An 18,835-nucleotide genomic window follows, 5' to 3' on the forward strand; every position below is an offset into this window, starting at 1 on the left:
GTTGAATGAGGCTTTCAGAAAAGATAGCTCTTGGGTGGATAGAAAAGGAGAGACAGAATATGAGAGAAACAAGAAACATGAGCTCGAGTAAAACGTCATCTGCACTGGCCAAGCAAATAGCTAATTCAAACTGGCTTCAGAAAAGAAATTGTCTTAGTCACTTTCCTCATCACTGGAACAAAACACAAGACAACCACAATTTAAAGATAAAGAAGCTTATGGTTTTTAGAGGGTTCAGTCCATGGCTGGCTGGTTGCAAGGTAGAGGGGCATGGTGAAAGAGTCTAGTGGAAGAAAACTGCTTACAACATGGTGACTAGGAAGCAGAGAATAAAGAGAGGGGTTGTGGAGGGAGATGGTTCTTCCAGTCACACTCCCAGTGACCTACCTCTAACAAGTCCCCACCTCCTAACAGCACATTTAGCTACTGAACTCATGTTTGTGGTCTTATCGCTTTCCAAAGCCCAGCCATGAATACATAAGACTGTTGGGGAGCATTCTAGGTCTAAACCATAACAGAAAATTTATAACATTAAAAAATTCAGGAATCTGCTTTGAGGAATTTAAATGCTCCTTCTAGAATGCTACCTCTTAGTTCTTATTTTCTCTGTGTTGACTTTACATTCTGGAAGGCACTTAACATGTAGCAAAATGGCTAACAGTGGCTAGAGGCTCACATCCTTTCTTCTCAGCTGCCCTAGTAGGACAGTGGAAAGTGTCACTTTTCTCCAGCTGATGTCTCAAAAGGTTGCCACTAATTTGATCATCTTGGATTACGTACACATCTCTGAACCTATCTCCGTGGTCAGGAGAATATACTAATATACTAATTGATGGTTAGGCCAGGGTTACATGGATTCAGAAAATGGGGCCAAACATAACTTGCTGTTACATATTGCTGAAAGTGCAAAACAAGAAATGTCTATAGCATTAATGCATTTAGATTATATATAAACTAATTTAAGATGAATAAAAAGTAGCTTAATGAAAAATGAAAATGTGATAGGAGGAGTTACTGGGATATAATCAGTAATAAAAATAGTACGGATTTTTACTGTAAAGTGTGGGAAATCATTAAAGATTTTTAACAAAGCAGCGCCATTTGTGTTCTAGTGACATTCTAAGTTCACATAGCCAACTAAAATATTCTTTCTCAGAGAAATTTTCTAAATGCATTGAAGTTATATGTGTATAAATGGCAAGTAAGTACGTGAGAAAATGTTCAACATCATTAGTCATTCAAGAAATGCAAATTAAAACAGCATTGCGATTTCATCTCACCCCAGTAAGAACGGCTAGTATTAAGAAATCACCCAATAACAAATGCTGGCGAGGCTGTGGAAAAATAGGAACACTTCTCCACTGCTGGTGGGAATGCAGACTGGTGAAACCACTGTGGAAATCAGTTCGGAGATTCCTCAGCAAACTAGGTCTACAGGTCCCATTCAACCCAGCTATTCCCCTTCTGGGTATTTTCCAGAAGGTCTGAAAACATCATATCACAGTGATATATGTGCACCCATGTTCACAGCAGCACAATTTGTAATTGCTAATTTGTGGAAGCAACTCAAATGTCCATCCACTGAGGAACGGATAAAAAATTGTGGTACTTTTATACAATGGAATATACTCAGCTATAAAGAAAGATAAACTCAAGGCTTTTACAGGTAAATGGTCACAACTAGAGACCATACTCATAAGTGAAATAAACCAGACCTCCATGTGTAAGCAATGTATTGTCTCACTAGTGTAAGAACCTGAAAGAATGAATTAAAATTAGGAGGTATGATAGACATTGTGAAATAAAAGGAAAATGCTCAGAAGTAAAGAGCAACTAGAATGAGGGAAAAGAGAAAAGAAAGAAGGGGAAATTATGTATGTATGTATATACAAGATAGCTAAACAAAGTTGTACTAGTGACTTCTATCCCATTACTGAAAGGAACAGTTAATGATCACTTAGCTGATCAGTCTTCTGTGTCTCTATTTGTTTTCCTGAGAAACCACTTTGAAGATAACAATATGTAATACAACAGCCATTGTTAATTTCCTACCATTTTGTAACTGTGTACTGCTCTTATTGTTCTTATGCTATTTTGTAAATGGATGTCTGTTGGTTAATATGTTTTCCTTCCTTTATTTTTAAAAGAAATTTTAAAAAATAAATTTAAAAAGTTATATATGTATAGAAAAGTCATCCTAATTGAGAGTATTCATATAAAAATTAGCTTTTGAAATGTCTATGAAGTTGTATGAAAGTAAAAAAGGTTTCATGTATCTGATTAATTCTATTAGAGCAACTTCACACATTAATTGATATTAATGTATAGTTAAGTAAAGCCTCTGATTTCCTTTAATAATTAATTCATTTGTTTACTGAATGCCTTCTTCTGTGTACAAGACATTCAAGTGATCATGGCTTGCATCACTGACTTGGTCTCCTACATCTAAATAATATTGCTTTGGAAAAACAGACAACTAATAGGCATCTTCTTCACTGAACCCCAAGGCCAACTCAAGTAGTATTGTGGTAAGCAATCATATACTGTCCAAGGTGAATATTATTGGCTCCAGTTACAGAAGAATAAAGTGAAGTTTTGAAATGTTTAAAGAAAATGTCCTCAAGAAACATAGGTAGGGTTTCCTCAAGAAACATAGGTAGGGTTTCCTCAAGAAACACTTACTAGCTGTGGATGTAGGAACCAAAACTAGAATTTCCAAATGCATATCTATATTCTTTCCACTATCTAGATTGCCTTTCCATAACTAAACTCGCTAATGATATTGCTTCCAAGGTCATTAACTTGAGTCCCAATTTTTTAAAATAGGATTACTGTTGATGAAATTAGTTGTCATGAATGAGTTTCTGGTTTGCCAAAAGAACTATAGTTGTACCTCCCCCCAACAGATAGAGAGGACCCCTGTTGTATATTATTTATTTATAATTTTGATTTTTATAAATTAAATGTGATGTTAGATTCTCCAGAGACTTTCAATATTTAAAGGAATACTGGAATAGGTTCTTCTGTAAAGTGTTTCTTAATGTGACTACTTACTGTATTATTTATTATTCATTATTTCAGATTCAAATACAACTGAGATTACTAATGCCTGACACCCATGCATTTTGAATGAAAAAAAAAAAATGTGACCAGTGCACAGCTCCAGAAGAGAATAAACAGCCAAAACGTTAAATGTGTTATCTGCAACCTAGTGTTGTTTCACACTTTAAGGCACCCTAAACATGAAAGCTAATAGCTAGCTTAGAGCTGGAAGCACAGCTAAGGTACAACCAGTCACCTGGAGTGGTATTTTTTCTAAATGCTTCGTTCGCATTAGGGAATGGGAGGTATTCCGTGCAACAATTCTGAGTTCTGATGTGGTTGAATGTATTTGTGCACAGCAACCCTTGAGGCTCATAAAGGAGGCAGTTAGCCTCTGACCAACTCTGACTAATGTATATGGAGAGAACCCCATAAAATAAACACACTTCACGTTGTTTGCCCAGTAATGAATATATGGCCTACCCCTCCCACACACACACCCTTCCCTAATGCCAATACAAGTGGTGTTTGAAGAGCAAAGCACATTCTATCTCAGTCCCAAAGCTGAGGCCGGTGCACTTTGAGTAATGTTCCAAACTTTAGAGAGCAGTTTCACCATAGAGACCTTCTGCAGCCCTTGCGTTGGCCATTATTCCACTAATGCGGCATTTATTTCAATCTACAGAGAAAACACAAAGGCTCCTGTGGCCGGCTGAGAAGAAGAAAGAGTTGTACTCTATACACTATGGAAACCAAACAGCAAGGATCAGGAGCTAAAAGAAAGCAAAGGCTGCCTTCCTTTATTCTTTTGTCCACTCCCAAACAGAAAATGATACTCTGTAAATCTGACAATATTCTGCACACCAAAAACCTAAATATTTCAAATGCCACTAGCCCATAGTTACCCTTAAATAGACTTGTCCTAAAGAAATGTGCATACAAGGTTAACTACAAGGATGTTGACTGCAGCTCTCTTTATTTGGTAAAAAATAGAAAATGACCTACATAACCAACTATAGGTGTATTGGTTTTCTGCTGCAGTTATACCACACTACCCTAGATTTGGTGGCTAAAAGCAATACAAATTTATTATCTGAAATTTCTGTAAATCAGAAGTGTCAGCAGTGTTATATTTTCTTGTGGGAGTTATAGGGGAAAATAAGACCTTGTTTCCATTTGGCATTGGGGCTGAGGTCCCCGTTGTTTGCTGACTGTCAGCTGAGGATCTTTGCCAGCTTTTAGATACCTCCTACATTTCCTGGTTTATGACCCTCATCCTCCATCTCCAAAGCCTGCAACGGTGGAGGTGGTTTTTGGTTTGTCCGATCTCTTTGACCTGTGCTTCTGCCTCTTTCTCCCACTGAGTATACCTGTGTGATTACACTGGACTCACCAATAACCCTTGATACTCTCCCCGTCTGAGAATTGATAACCTTAACTCTACCTGAAAAATTCTCTTTATCATGTACTTTAACATATTCACAGATTACAAGGATTGGCTAGGTTGATATTTGAGAACCTACCACAGTAGGATTATTAGTTAAATAAAGCTTAGAATCTGCACAGGATTAAGTGGAATATAAATTAAAATGTGGTGTTAAAAATATCTAACAACAAGGAAAAGTGCAATGCAAAATATTACATTCAAAAACATTAAAATAACAAGAAACAATCTACCCAATTGTATGGATGGTTTCATCCCAGTTTTTGGTACAGTAAACAAAATCTAGCTTGCTATGTCTACATATCTAGCTGTACATATATTCAATATTTACACATCTCTTTAGACGGAAAGGTCTATGCTGCATGATTATTTCTGAGATTGAGGATTTGGGGTGAATATTTTTAGATTAATGTATTTTTTTAACTTACCTAAAATGAGTAAATATAGACTCTGTAAAACACATCCACACATAGAATTTAAAAATTAAAACTTTCTCTTACAAACTGCATACAGTAGTATTTTGTTGTCTAATCAAGTGATCGCCTCCCTCTCCGGCACCAAAATGTCTCTGCTATACACAGTGATATTCTCATTTTCACAGACAGAACCCACTTCCCACAGACATACTCGATCCTAGACAGCCTACTCCATTTCTAAGAAACCCATTTTCTTTAGCCCAGTGTCCTGCTAGCTATTACACCAAGTTACAGCAGAAGAGCCTTACTGCCTTTCCACAGCAGCAATAATGCCATCTCTGAGAAGTGTTCTGACACGGTGCAGCCTGGGACGGCCATGTGTCAATGCCGGTTGAATCTCAGATAGCTAAAAATAAGTCTTTCTCCTCCTTTTGGTTTTAAAGTATAAGCAAATCTAGCTTTTGATGTACAAAGCTTATAAACGAAACAATTTGCTGTCCCCACCCAAAAACAGCTAATACAACTCCAGAAAGAAAGGTCTATCTTTAACAGTTTACTTTACATTCTAACTGTGGTTTCCGTAAGAACATACTGTATACAAACTTTGTTCCTAAGATTATTTCTGTAAGTGCCAAATTGACTTCAACTCACAAAAATCATGTGGTGCATTCCCATGTAACTAGGATGTTTTGTTCTAAAGAAAACAGATTTCTTTCCCTTCAGCAACCTTTCTTGTTTATGGGGCAATCTATCTCCACCCTGTAGATCATACTTAGATTCAGTCACCAAATATTGGTTTAATTCCTAGAAGATACAGCAAAGACTTTGACCACTCTGGGACTAGACTGCAGACTACATCCTACCAGTAAGAGACTGATGGGGTTCCTTAGAGCATTACTGTTAAAAAGAGGGAGGGTCTTTCCTACCAAAATCTTAGGGTAAAAAAATTCTTGGATCCAAATCCTATCTCTGGCTTTTACAATCTATGCAACCATTGGCCAATTGTTTTATCTCTATCTGCCCCAATTTTTAAAATGAAAATAATAATATTACATCCATCCTAGAACTGCTGTGAGGTTTAAATAAACTAAATATATAAAGCCCTTGTCCAGGATGTGCTAGTAAGAACATTTTACAAGTTATAAGAGAAACATGAAACCAGAAAAACCATTCTAAGAGAGTCATGGATAGAAGATAGCAACACAGAGAGAGACAGGCAGAGAGAGAGAAGAAGAAGAAGAAGAAGAAGAAGAAGAAGAAGAAGAAGAAGAAGAAGAAGAAGAAGAAGAAGAAGAAGAAGAAGAAGAAGCTTATTTAACGAGAATCTTAACCATTTTCAAAGAGTTTAAGAAGCTAAAGTTCTACAAACTAGCCAGGCAACCTCTTCAGCGAGGTGCTGCCTCACTGAAATATTCACATGGCCTGCTCTTTACCTCCTGCAGGGATTTGCAATAATGAGAACTTCTTAGTCAAGTCTATCCTGATCATCCAACTTGAAATCACATAGCAACCCCCAAATCTGTTCCTCTCCATGGCCATTACTCATGCTTTTTTCTTTGATTGCATGTTAACATAATTTTAAAATAATTGTATTGTGCTTATGGTTACATAACTTCCTGAATAAATACTTTTTTCTGCTTCTTGCTGTCATATCCTTGATATCCACAACATATGATCAAAAGCTATGGTGAATGCTGCTGCTGCAGGGATCCTCAGTAGAAAAAGCATTGTGCCAAAGTTTAGTGTGTGATAAGTTTTGGCTTCTTTGATGAAACTGAGCTACATTTGAGAGAAGATGCATTTTGACGTGTGCCATAAATAGCGCACGGATTAAACACATTAACGTGAATTTTGTCAATTTCATTGGAGTTACACCATCATGCTCCTTCTGATTCTAGCTTTTAAAGAAATATCATCACCAGGAGATGAAACTTGGGCTTATGGTTATGATCCTGAGATCAAGGTTCAGAGTCCTGAATGAAGATCATCCAAATTTTCTAGTGCAAAACACATGTCAGTCAAGATCCAATATCAAGGTAATATTGATTGTGTTTTTTGACCTTGTCTGTTTGTTATTTGTTTGTTTGTTTGAGACAGGGTCTCACTATGTAGTGTAGGCTGGCCTTGAACTTATTTACGTAGCCCAGGCTGGCCTCAAACTCACAGGGATTCTCCTGCCCCAGTCTCCTGAGTCTTGGGATTACAGGCATGTGCCACCATGCTTCTCCTGTGTTTTCTGACCTTCATGGAACTGTGTGAGCTGTGTTTGTACCCAGGAACACTAAGATAAATTCTGAATATCATAAGGACTTATTAGAGCATTTAAGAAGCAATGTACATAGAAAATGGCATTTGACATGGGCAGTTTCATCCTTGATCATAATGATAATCTGTGTCACACATTATTTCCAGTCTAGTAATTTCTGAAAAATGAAAACATTACAGTGTGTCTCCATTCATCTTATTTACCAGATTTGGTACTGTGTGACTTCTGGCTCTTTCCTAAAGTCAAAATGTTATGAAAGGCAAATATTTTGAATTTATTTAGGACATCAAGGCAGGCTTGACAACATAACTAAAGATACTCATAAAAGAGGACTTTCAGAATGGCTTCAGAAAGCGGCAAGAATGTTGGGATAAATGTATTCAGATGGGGGAGGGGTTGAATGGAATCAATATCAATGTGTCTTTTGCTGTAACAATTTTTTGAAATGCTCACCAGATTTTTATCACACTTCATAAAATAGCACTTGAGTAATAGTCGACCTCTATAAATATTTGTTCACAGAAAAAATTGCCATTACTCTCAAGAGGGGAAGCTTTGTCTAAAACTGAGGGATAGATTTTATGAAGCACTGACTGAGAGCTCCCTATGCAACTGTAACAGGAGCCTTGAATATCATGTGTCTCCACACTCATGTCATCCCCAGTAGAAGTTCTAAAGACAGCAGTGAGGCAGAAGAGAGACCCGGATATCAGGTCAACTCCAGTCCCAGTACTGTCCCTAATCGTCAAGTCACTTTAGCTTGACATAAATGAAAATGAGAGCCAGGGGCCTGACCAACACTCATGTGGATCTCAAACGTCCATGTTTCCCTGTGTAGACGGGGATAGGAGTGATCAGATCAGTATTTATTTACAAATGCGGAGATGCTCAGACTGCCGCAGTTGCCCTTACAGTGCTTCTGACAAAGCCTGGCTAGAATTAGTAAAGAAAGTTATATTTTTCTTTATACATGTGTCCAGCAGAGCAGGTGGCTTACACTGAGAGGTTGCTCCAAGAATCCCAACCTATGTTCATTGTTTTGTATAACACCTCGGAAGAAAGCCATAACACAACTTTACCAGTTTAATCCACTGACTGAAAAACTCAGAAATACCTTTTTCACCTCTCTTTGTCTAAAAACAATTGGATAAATCTGTTAGAGAAAAAAGGTGTGCCTTAGTTACTTTCATGGGTTTTTTTGTTTGTTTGCTTTGTATTAGGAATTGAACTCATGACCTCCCACTTGCCACTGAGCTATATCCCTGGCCCTTGCCTTAGTTACTTTCCTGAGACTCAATACCTGACATTGACACTTTAAAGGAGGAAAGGTTTATTTGAGCCACAGCTGGTAGAGGGCTCACTCCATAGGTGGCTGGCTCCAAGGCAAGGTCACATTGCAGAGGGGCATCGCAGAAGAGAGACAGTTCCTGGCAAGGCAGCAGGAAGCCGAAAGTGATCAAGGGAGGAGGGAGTGAGGTAGACATTTCCAGGCCACACCCCTGGTGATTGTCTTGGTTACTTTTCTCTCATTGCTGAAACAAAATACCTGATGCCCAAAATTAAGGAAGGAAAGATTTATTTAGCTTACAGTTTGTGGAGGTTTAGGTCCATAACTGGCTCACTCCAAGGCAGAGTGCAACCCTTCATGGCAGCGCGGAGGAAGACAGCAAAAGCAGCAAGAGCAAAAGGGAGCAGCGGCAGCAAGCAGCCTCTTCCTCTCCCTTACATATGCAAACTATCTGCCCCAGGGCGGGTGTGGCACTCACACCCATAATCCCACCATTTGTCATGGATCAATCGTAAACTCTAAAAGCCTGCCCCATGACTGCATGAGATTTGGGGGGACATTCAGACTCAAATCATAACAGTGATACCTCCTCACAACGCCGGAGTTAGCAATAAACTCATTGGTGGATGAGTCCACATAAGTAGCACACCTCCATAATTCAACAACCTCCCACCTATGAATGCATGAGGCTTTGCGAGACATCAGATATAAAACATCCCAAGGTGTTTTGGCCTCTCTTCAATCTCTATTACAGTAGTAAAGTGTTGGCTTCTATGCAATAATGTCAGAAGGGAGCTGATGACACTCAACATATTAAAATTACCCGCATTTTTGGACAGAGTGAGGTTCCCACTGGCTTTTGGCTGGCTTTCAGGGCAGCAGCTGTGAAGAAATATTAACATCTCCACTTCCTGTTCTAAGTGGTCTGTTCTGGGAAATGCACGGCCCACAGAAGATCTAGACCTTATCTTCTATCCCCATCTGCTCCTTGAGATATAGATAAAGTTTGGCTTCATTCATAATTCAGAAGCCCTCCTCAGGATTTCTGTGAATTCATGGGTTGGACATGCTTTCAATAAAGGCACATATTTCTTAGGATCGATTCTAAGCTTCTGTAATAAAGAGACTCAAAAGCACAGTGGCTTAGACAGATAGCAGTTCACTAAATGAGGAAGGCATAGACACCACTCAATGTACACATTTCCTGCAGGAGTTCAAGGTGACCCATCCAGGTCCTGCCATGACACCTGCATCCTAGCTAGCACAATGAGGAAAATAACATTCAGTGCTCATGCCCATGTCCGGAAGACACAACACGGGAGTGGCACTCATTATCTCTGCGCATGCCTTATCTCCCATAGCTTGTAGCACTGCCCAATGAGCTGCAGAAAAGGCTTGGAAATGAAGTCATTACCTCAACTGTCATAGGTCCAACTGCAAAAGGAAATTCTTTGAGCAAAGAAAAGAGAATATGGATGTGGATGACAACCAGCAGTCTTCATCACAGACTACCTCTCTATGAATACCCATTCGTTCCCTTCTCATTAATGGACCATGCGCGTCCCATTCCTGAGGAACTCAGGGCAGTGTTTCATCTAGTAGCATCTAGCTCCATGTCTCGGCACTCCCGTGAGAAGCTGTCTTTTCCATTGAGCCTAAATGTGGCTCCTTGTGGTCTGTTAAAAAGTGTTCTGCCACTTACACACACACAGACTGTGGAGGTTCATTCTCTTCATTTACTGCACACACACACACACACACACACACAAAATCTACAGTGATGGTATAGAAAAAAGTGAACTTTGATTTAAAACTCCCATTAAGGAAGGAAAAGAAAATAATAACCACAACAATCATTTGTCCACAACAAGTACCAAAGTCCCCTCCCCTGACTGGACACATTTCCTTGAGATGACCCTGCTGAGACATTGTGCCTTCTCCATTAGTCTCCCTGTCACATCAGAAGAGGGGGTGGGAGAACATGCCCTTACGGAACTTCTGCAGCTTGCTTCCTGCTTCAGGCATATTTAAGAAGAGGGGGTGGGATTGTTTTTAGAGATGGAAGAATTACAAGCTTTTGGGAAGCAGACTTGTGGTTTCTTTGGCAATTAAATTCCTCAAAAATATTTTTTGGCTTCTGGATGCTTGGTTCCATTGGTTCCATGTATATATAACTATAGCCAAAAAGCCCATCCAAACAGGTTTTTCTTTTTAACTGATCTTATACTGATCTTTGTTCTCTGTTTCTCTGCCTCTCTGTCTGTCTGTCTGTCTGTCTGTCTCTCTTTCTCTCTCATTGCAGCTTCCTTGGGACAGTCTGAAACAATAGGTTTGTGAGGGAAAGCAACACCCTTCATCCAATTTTTACTTTCTGATTTGGCTGTCACTCTTTGGATTTAGAGGTCTTAAAGGGAAATGATGGGGAAGACTTGGAACTGTAACAGCATCATGTGCTAAGGTGGACACTTTAGAAGGTAAATGACCTTTTATCACTAGCTTGATATCATCAATCTACAAGTAGCAAGAAGTTTCTAGAATACAGTAATATTCTGAGTTTTCCAACTGGTTTCTAAATTTTTTAGATCTGGCATTATGAAGTCTACCTTCCAAAGTTTTATTCAAAATTATTTGTCTGAACATCTTGACAAGACACAGCAAGAATCACCAGACCTCCAGTCTGCAGTATTTGTCTTTGCTTATTGTTACCCAACCACTAAGTCATTTCTTGGAGGCACCTCATTTCTGATGACAAATTCTATATTAGGTAGGATATGGTAGCATAAGCTGTTGTCATGACAAAATTTAAATTGTGGCAACTTAAACAAGACAACGTGTTATGTTTCAATGATTTTAAGGTACAAATTTTTCATTTTTAAACAACTCGTGAGAATGTGTCTTAAAATCAATGGTATTTTAGCACTGTGTCATTGTTTAATTGGCTATGCATGTTTTTCTTTCCAAGGTTATAGAAAATAATTGTGTTTTTGCAGTTTGTGGCATCTTAAATTTGATTTTTCTCTCATAGAACAGTCCAGATGTTGGCAATCCAGGACTGGTACACAGGCTCTGTCATCCTAAACATGTGAATCCCATATGTGGGCCCAAAGTGGTTACTCCTGCTCTTTCATTATGTTCTAGTGAGCAAGGATGGGGAAATTGGCGGGGAAGTACATGTTCATCCTTTTTAAGAGCATAACCCAGAAGCAATACATACAATTTCTACCATATCCATTAGCCATCTTAAGTCCCATGTTTACACATCACTTTGAAAAAGCTTAGACTTGTCATTTATACTTGGAAAGCACTATTGCCAGATAACACTCAGCAATTCTTTTGTGGTAGGAAAGGGAAAAAATGGATATTGCTAATTATCTAGCAGCCCTCCTCTCACTTCTGTCTCTAAACTCCTGTTTCTTTAGTTAATGCGTTATCTCCCAATTCACTGTTTGCTCAAACCCAATGTGAGACTCAGTCAATCCCTTCATCTCCCAAAATCCACTCAGGGCAATTTACATTTATAGAAATAGATTTTATTAAAACCATAACCATGGAGAAGGAAGATTTTAATCACAGCCATCAGAGAAACTGCAAGACGAAGGGTAGATACCTTTATCTTGGAAGTCTTTTCATGCCCCAATAACCATAGTACTGGAGACCTTTCCAATCTCATCATCTTTCTGTCCTGCTCACGCTGATTTTTTCTCCCTCATCACGCAATTGTTTTCCAGCAAGTCTGCCCTCTCTTCACTTTTTTAAAACTCATGCTCAAGAAGTCTCACTTTTACCATTAATAGCTTATCAAGTACTTTCTCTAAATAAAAATAGATACCCTCCCTGAAAGCAATTCTGATGGAGCCAGTGGTAAACATAGTATTATCATACGTTTTATGATTATTTATATCATACTGAACACTATCAGAGGAGCCAAAGAGGGGTGTAGAAGTCCCAGGCATGTGCTTAAAATTCTAGCAGATGTCACCTAACAGAAACCTAACCAGCAAGAGCTGCAACTCAGAAAGGCATAGAGTTGAATACCACCTTAATACTTTGCGAGTCACTTTGACACAAGTTTATAAAGTGGTATTTACTTTCGGCCTTGTTAGCCCTCTAACAATATGATCTGTACTTGTCGACTGGTTTCCTTACTGACATCTTTAACCATGTCACCAACATCCACATGTCTAAGCAGGGATTTGCTCACTAATAAAATCTACATAGTTCTTCCTTGGTTGCCAATAATTAAGTATCGATGAATCCCTAGCTTCAGAAGGCAGCCATTTGTCTTTCCCCTTGCTTTCCTGGTTCCTTTATATCAGTCATTCATGTTCTACTTGCTTGTGCTTGATAGATGCTATTCATCTTATCTTTTCCCATATTTTTATTTAAAATGGAAACGTCTGTCAGTGTTGGTCTTAAAGCCCAAAGGACCCATCCACTGTGGGACCTGATACTATCCACAGTTTCCATTTGGCTTTCTCATCATCTGCAGTTCATGATTAGGCTAGGAGGTCCTGCCAGCATCTGGGCACTGACACGGTAGGTTCTAGCATAACTTCCGCAGTGTTGTATCTTTCTGGGCATCTGAGAGCTGGTAAGAGTCTGGTGGCTTCACGCCACTCATTGTCAGCATCCAGGTTTGGGTCAGTTCCTGTAATGGTTGAATCACACGACTAACAGCTCCTTTTACTAAGAAGTAGACTTTTAGGTTTTGCTTTCATGGAATTATATGTGAATGCCTCATATGGTCAAAAGAAAGAAGCTCTGCACGCCTATATTTAAATGTTGCAAGTAATTCCCGCTCACTCTAACTCTATCCAGATGTGGGTACTCCGTGCCCATGTAAATTAGATGGCTTTCTTTCTTTTAGGCCTTGCTGAGAATCTGCACTCTGACTCACACAGAAAAAAAAAAAAAATGGAAAGAATGTGCGGCAACTACATACAGGACATGCTATTTTAATAGTACAAGCTCTGTCAAAGGGAAAATCAGTGCTTTTGTGTAGCAAACAACAGCATTTGCATTTTGAGGGGCTAGACACTATTGCTCAGTACGAACCGTGTCAACAGTGGCCTTTCGTCCTGGCTGACAGCTATTCCCGTAGCTGAATTTCTGGTTTGGGTTCTAAGTATTCTTGACTAGGAGCCACATCTGTTCTCTGCCCCCAGCCTTGCTGCGGTGACTTTCTAAAAGGGAAGAATTATTTTGAGATAATGGGCCCTCTGTAGTGCCTACAGCATTTTCCATTCTGTTCCTCTCTCTCAAGTAGTGAACTGCAGTCAGGCAAATGTGGGCATCGAAGACTCTGAACACAAAAAGCAATTCACATTGCCCGTCGTGTTTTGTGTGCCACAGAGTGTCTCATTTAAAATATATCCCGCTGAAGGCCAATTTCACTAAATCGGGCTCTTACGAAATGGCAAAAAATAAAAGGAAAAAGGCAACCCGTCTCCTTTTGGCCATTCTTGACTTGCTTGCAGATTGCTTTTCAGACAATCTTGTTCCATGCCTGAGAGAAGGGAATTCATTTTCTGTCCACCTTCGTTCCAAATGCATCTTTTCTCCCAAGAGACAGCAAAGAGAATACTCCCAGATGGCCGCGAGTGCCTGCAGGCACCAAAGTCATGACGCTGCTTTTCCCCAGAATGGCACCTGCACAGTCCCCAGAAGCTCACTCTAGCCCTCCTGGAAACTCATAGGTTTTCCCCTCTCCCTGGCTGTTCTGCCCAGTCTGGTGCATTAGACATGTGTGATTATTTACCTCCAACTGAACGTGAGACTAAACAACGAAAATCCAAATACACAAATAAATCATAATTTACACTCACATGCCATCAGTGCATAAATGCCTTGGAACAGTTATGCTGACCAAGTTCTTACAGCTTCCTTATTTGATATCACAACCAGGCCAGGGATGTAGCTCAGCAGCACAACTGCCTGCCTGGCAAGTGCAAGGTCCTGAGTTTGATTCCTGTACAAAAAAAAAAAGATAACACAACCATTCTGTAAAGCAGGGAAGTCAAATTTGCTTCTCAGGTTTTATGGATAAAGAAATGAAACAAAGGGAAGAGAGTTAACTCCCCGAGGGGCACAGAGCTTACAAGGAAGAGAGCAGCTCAATTTCTGGTTTCCAACCCCAAAATGATTTTCAGCTCATGTTAATTAAACCCTTCAAAATCACCATCTCTACCCCTGGCTGTCTAACCTCTTAGCTGCCCAGAGGTGAAAATTCCAGGGTTAGTGTTTGTTTGGAAGCAGAGTGACCAACTGCCACAGCCTGGTGCTCTCGAAGCTAAAACTGGTACCATCTTCGGCCATCTATGACATCTGATCACCCCAGCAGGCAGGACTTTCAGCACAAGGTGGTCCTGTTCTAGCCACACACCGTCTCAGATAGCAAGCAGGTTCTCAGGATGTGTTTGTTATTTCCAGAAGGGCACCATCAGCAAATGCACCATCAGACCTAAGGGCCTGTCCTTGTGATGAGACATACAGGAATCTTCCCCCAGTACTGCCCTATGAAGAAAGCGCATGTGGTAGACTGATTGAAGGCACAGTGACTCTGCTCCTCAGCATGTGTCTTGCCTGACCAGTAACTCTAAGGCCATCTTTCCCCAAGCAGTCAGAAAACAAGTCCCCCACCTGGCTGGACCAAAGCCCTGTGAAACACTGTGATCCCTGGGAGAGTGGCAGGTTGAGTAGAAAGAAGACAAGAGACTTATTTATGACTTTTATTCCCCAGTGGCCTTGAGTTTTTGGAGATTGTTCATCTGTAATGATTGAGTTTAATCCACCAAAGACAGACCAATGCTGATACTTTTACATAACATCTGGGCACTAGGTGACCCTCTGCTCAAAACAAAAGAGGTCTCTATTGCCTGTGCCTTTGATGCTAATGCCAGCCTGGTTCACCCTCTAAATTAGCCCAATGTACCCATATGTATAAAAACTCTTAGAAATGTTCACACCCTTGGAGAAATGTTAGTTCAAAAGAACAACTGGATATAGATATATATTAATGTAATATTAATCAGCTCATAATAGTAGGGCTGTCATTGCCAGAGCTCAGAGATCTGAATGTGTTTGGGGCACAGTGGGACTGGCTGCAGGGCAACTTGACCTGGTTCATTGCTGAGATTTAGAAAGAGGAGGGCATGAGGGGAAGCAGACAGGGTAGTGCAGGCGTCCCCGTCTAGGTCATGGGTAGGAGACAGTGAACAAGGAGCCAAAGTAATCGTAGGAAGTGATTCAGTCAGAGGGATGCAGTCAGGCCTGTCCAGGTTAGCTTTGGAAGAATGTAGGGAAGCAGAGACGTAATGAACGTAATTATCCTGGATGCCCCCCCACACACCCCACCATACTTAAGGCCTATGAAGAAGGAACGCTAGAAGGGAAACCTGAGAGATTTATTTTCTTGAACTCTACACACCATCTTAGGGAACACTGCCTTGGATATCCATCCAGATAATTCCTAGAAATTAGACCTTCTCAAAATACTCCCCAGTAATTTTAGGAAATCTCCAAAGAGATGTTAGCTCAGCAGCCATCAAGTTCTTCTCCTGGCCCACCTGTCCACATCCTTTGTGAAATGTCACAGTCACCATTGCCCACCTGCAAAGGCACATCATCTGTGCCAAGAGTTGACTCCTAATCTTCGGACAGCCAAAATACTGCTGCTTTTGTTTCAGAGGTGGGAAAAATGTCTCCCTGTCCAATTCTGTACCACACTTTGTCACTAAACCCCAAAGCAGTTCTGCTTTGCCCAGGGACTGGCAGTTTCTCTTGAACAGTTCTGTGATTTTTGGCCCTAATTCCTCTAACTATAAAAGTTCGAATTCAATAGAAGGCTTAGGCAGGCAGAAGACACTATACTATTCACACCACTTTTTCTGCTCTCCCCTTCGATCCAAATTTTCCTCGCCTCCACCAACAATAACACACAACTCCTCTTGCATTGTAACGTGCAAAGACAGTCCAGGAAAGGAGCTGAGGAGCATGTTTTTAGCACTGGATGCATCTGATCCGTGGCTCTGCCCATCAAAAAAGCTAGAAGGTGAGACAGAGAATTAGAGAGAGAGAGAGGTAAGAGTTTGAGGGGGACCATAAACAACAATTCTCTTTCCTGCTGAGGTCTGAACCAAGTTACAGACAATCCAGAAGAGGAAGTCAGAGAAGACTCAGTTATCATCCTCATCACTTGCTAGGCTGATCAAGTAACTCTGGTGTGTTATGATTTCCTTCCGTGAGTAAGTGAATTTCCTAACCTTTAATTCCTCACCAGGCAAATTTAACCTCCTAGCCACCTTCCAGGTCTCACATTAACTAGCCACTGAGCTTGCTGCATGACTGAGAGCCAGGAAAACCCATGTCTTTGGCAAAAATACACTCCAAGAAACAAGGAGAAGCAGAAGTGGGGCTGCTCATACCCAGTTCCACTCCCAAACTTGAAAATCTGGTAACACTCCACCTTCCAGGAGTCAAGCAAGGAGCAGGTTAAGCACCTAGGAGTGTTGTGGTTAGTGGTGTCCCTCAACATGGAAAGAAACACCAGGAATAAGAAATAAACTCTTACTAATGTTGGAGGGAGGCACTACATTGAGTATAGAAAGGATAAAGACCCTAGGTCAACAGTTGTTATTCTTAGGGAGTGAAATTCTGGGTAACTTTCATCTCTCTCTCTCTCTCTCTCTCTCTCTCTCTCTCTCTCTCTCTCTCTCTGTGAAATTTTCCACATTTTTATAACTAATATATTTGAAGTCAAGTTGGACAATAGAAGTAATTACTTAGAAACATATTTCAAATAAAACCAAAGGTGAAAAGTTCCACAGCCATCCTAGCTTCTGCCTAGAAGACACATACCCCTTGCCATTTGATGGCATTTCACCTGGGTTTGTGGTCTTTAGGAGTGACCCACTTAATTTGAGGAAAGGAACTTTAAGTCTTGGGCTCAGGGGAGGAAGTGGCTCAGAAAATTGTGGGCAAAAGACTAAAAATCCAACAAGAAAATGTTCACTTGTGCCACTCCAAAGACATAAGGAAAGCCCACTGCCCTCTTCTGATTAGTTATTGGATAGTCCAGAGATAATCAAAGTTGGCCAGACTGTAAATCTACAGGGAGATGGCCTTTCCTGGGCATACAGATGTGGGGTGCTACTGGTAAGGGAAAAGGAAAACTTGAAGCAATATGTGCTAATATGTTTATGAATGCTCACCTCAAATGTCTAAACCACATAAAGTTTATCGGTCTTGAAGGACTGATGTTGTTCAGACAAAATTTGGGCAATTCTGTGATATAGGGTGGCTGTCTCAACTGAATCTGTGACCTACTCGGAATAGTCATGCATATGTTTTTTATTGTTTTCAATATTGCACCTTGAATCTTTTCAGAGAAGTTAAAAATTCTCTCAGGAACATTCCTGTGCAAGCCAGGTAAGGTGGTGCACACGTGTAATCTCAGCGCTCTGGAAGGCTGAAGCCGGAGCCCCACAAGCTTAAGTGTCTTAGTGAGATTTTCTTAGTGAGACTCTATCCCAAAATAAAAAGTAAAAAAGGATTGGGATGTAACTCAATGCAAAGGCCCTGCGTTCACTCCCCAGTACCACACACACACATACACACACATACACCCCACATACACACACACATGCACAAAGAAGAACGTTCCTGTGGAATAACCTGCTATCAAGTAGCATTTATCTGTTTATTTTCATTGTATTAAATTTCTTGCCCTATCATCTGTAATTCCAAAACCATGTTTTACACTGTAAAGGACACAATAAAATACCTTCTTAAAACCACGGGTTTATTTTTAGCATGTGTTTCTCTTTCAATAAACTACAGATCAATGCCAAATAAGATCAAAAAGAAAGTCAGTAATGACCAACAGAAGATCCTATGTAGGAAACAAACCAAATAACCTCAATTTCAACAATTCCTGTTCAATCGCTCCTAAATGACAGCACAGCAAGAAAGTATGAGTTATTGATTTTGTTTCTGATTGCTTTTGTATTGCAAAAAATTAAATTCTTTCAGCAAATTGGTGTTTGAAAAAGTATCTATCACTGGAATGAAGCATGATGCCACAGATATGACTTAAGGAGACAAGTAGCAGCAAGTGAAATACTGTACAGACATACAATCTCACATGCAGATCTTTAAATGGACTGTTTTCTTAGAAGATCCTAAATCGACAACAGAAACAGGCTAAAAGTTGATCTAAATTATCATTAGGATTTGTAGAGGCAGCAGCCAAATCAAGAAACAAAGAAAACACAAGACCAAGGAAATAACACTGAAGTGTGGGGTAGCAGGCTTGAAGAAGACAGCCAGCAGTGAGTGTCACTGAAGCCACTTACTAACAAAATACTTTTGTTCCAAGCCTA

This window comes from Chinchilla lanigera, unplaced genomic scaffold (assembly GCF_000276665.1).
Source record: "Chinchilla lanigera isolate Chin_1 unplaced genomic scaffold, ChiLan1.0 scaffold00024, whole genome shotgun sequence".
NCBI classification, from domain to species: domain Eukaryota; kingdom Metazoa; phylum Chordata; class Mammalia; order Rodentia; family Chinchillidae; genus Chinchilla; species Chinchilla lanigera.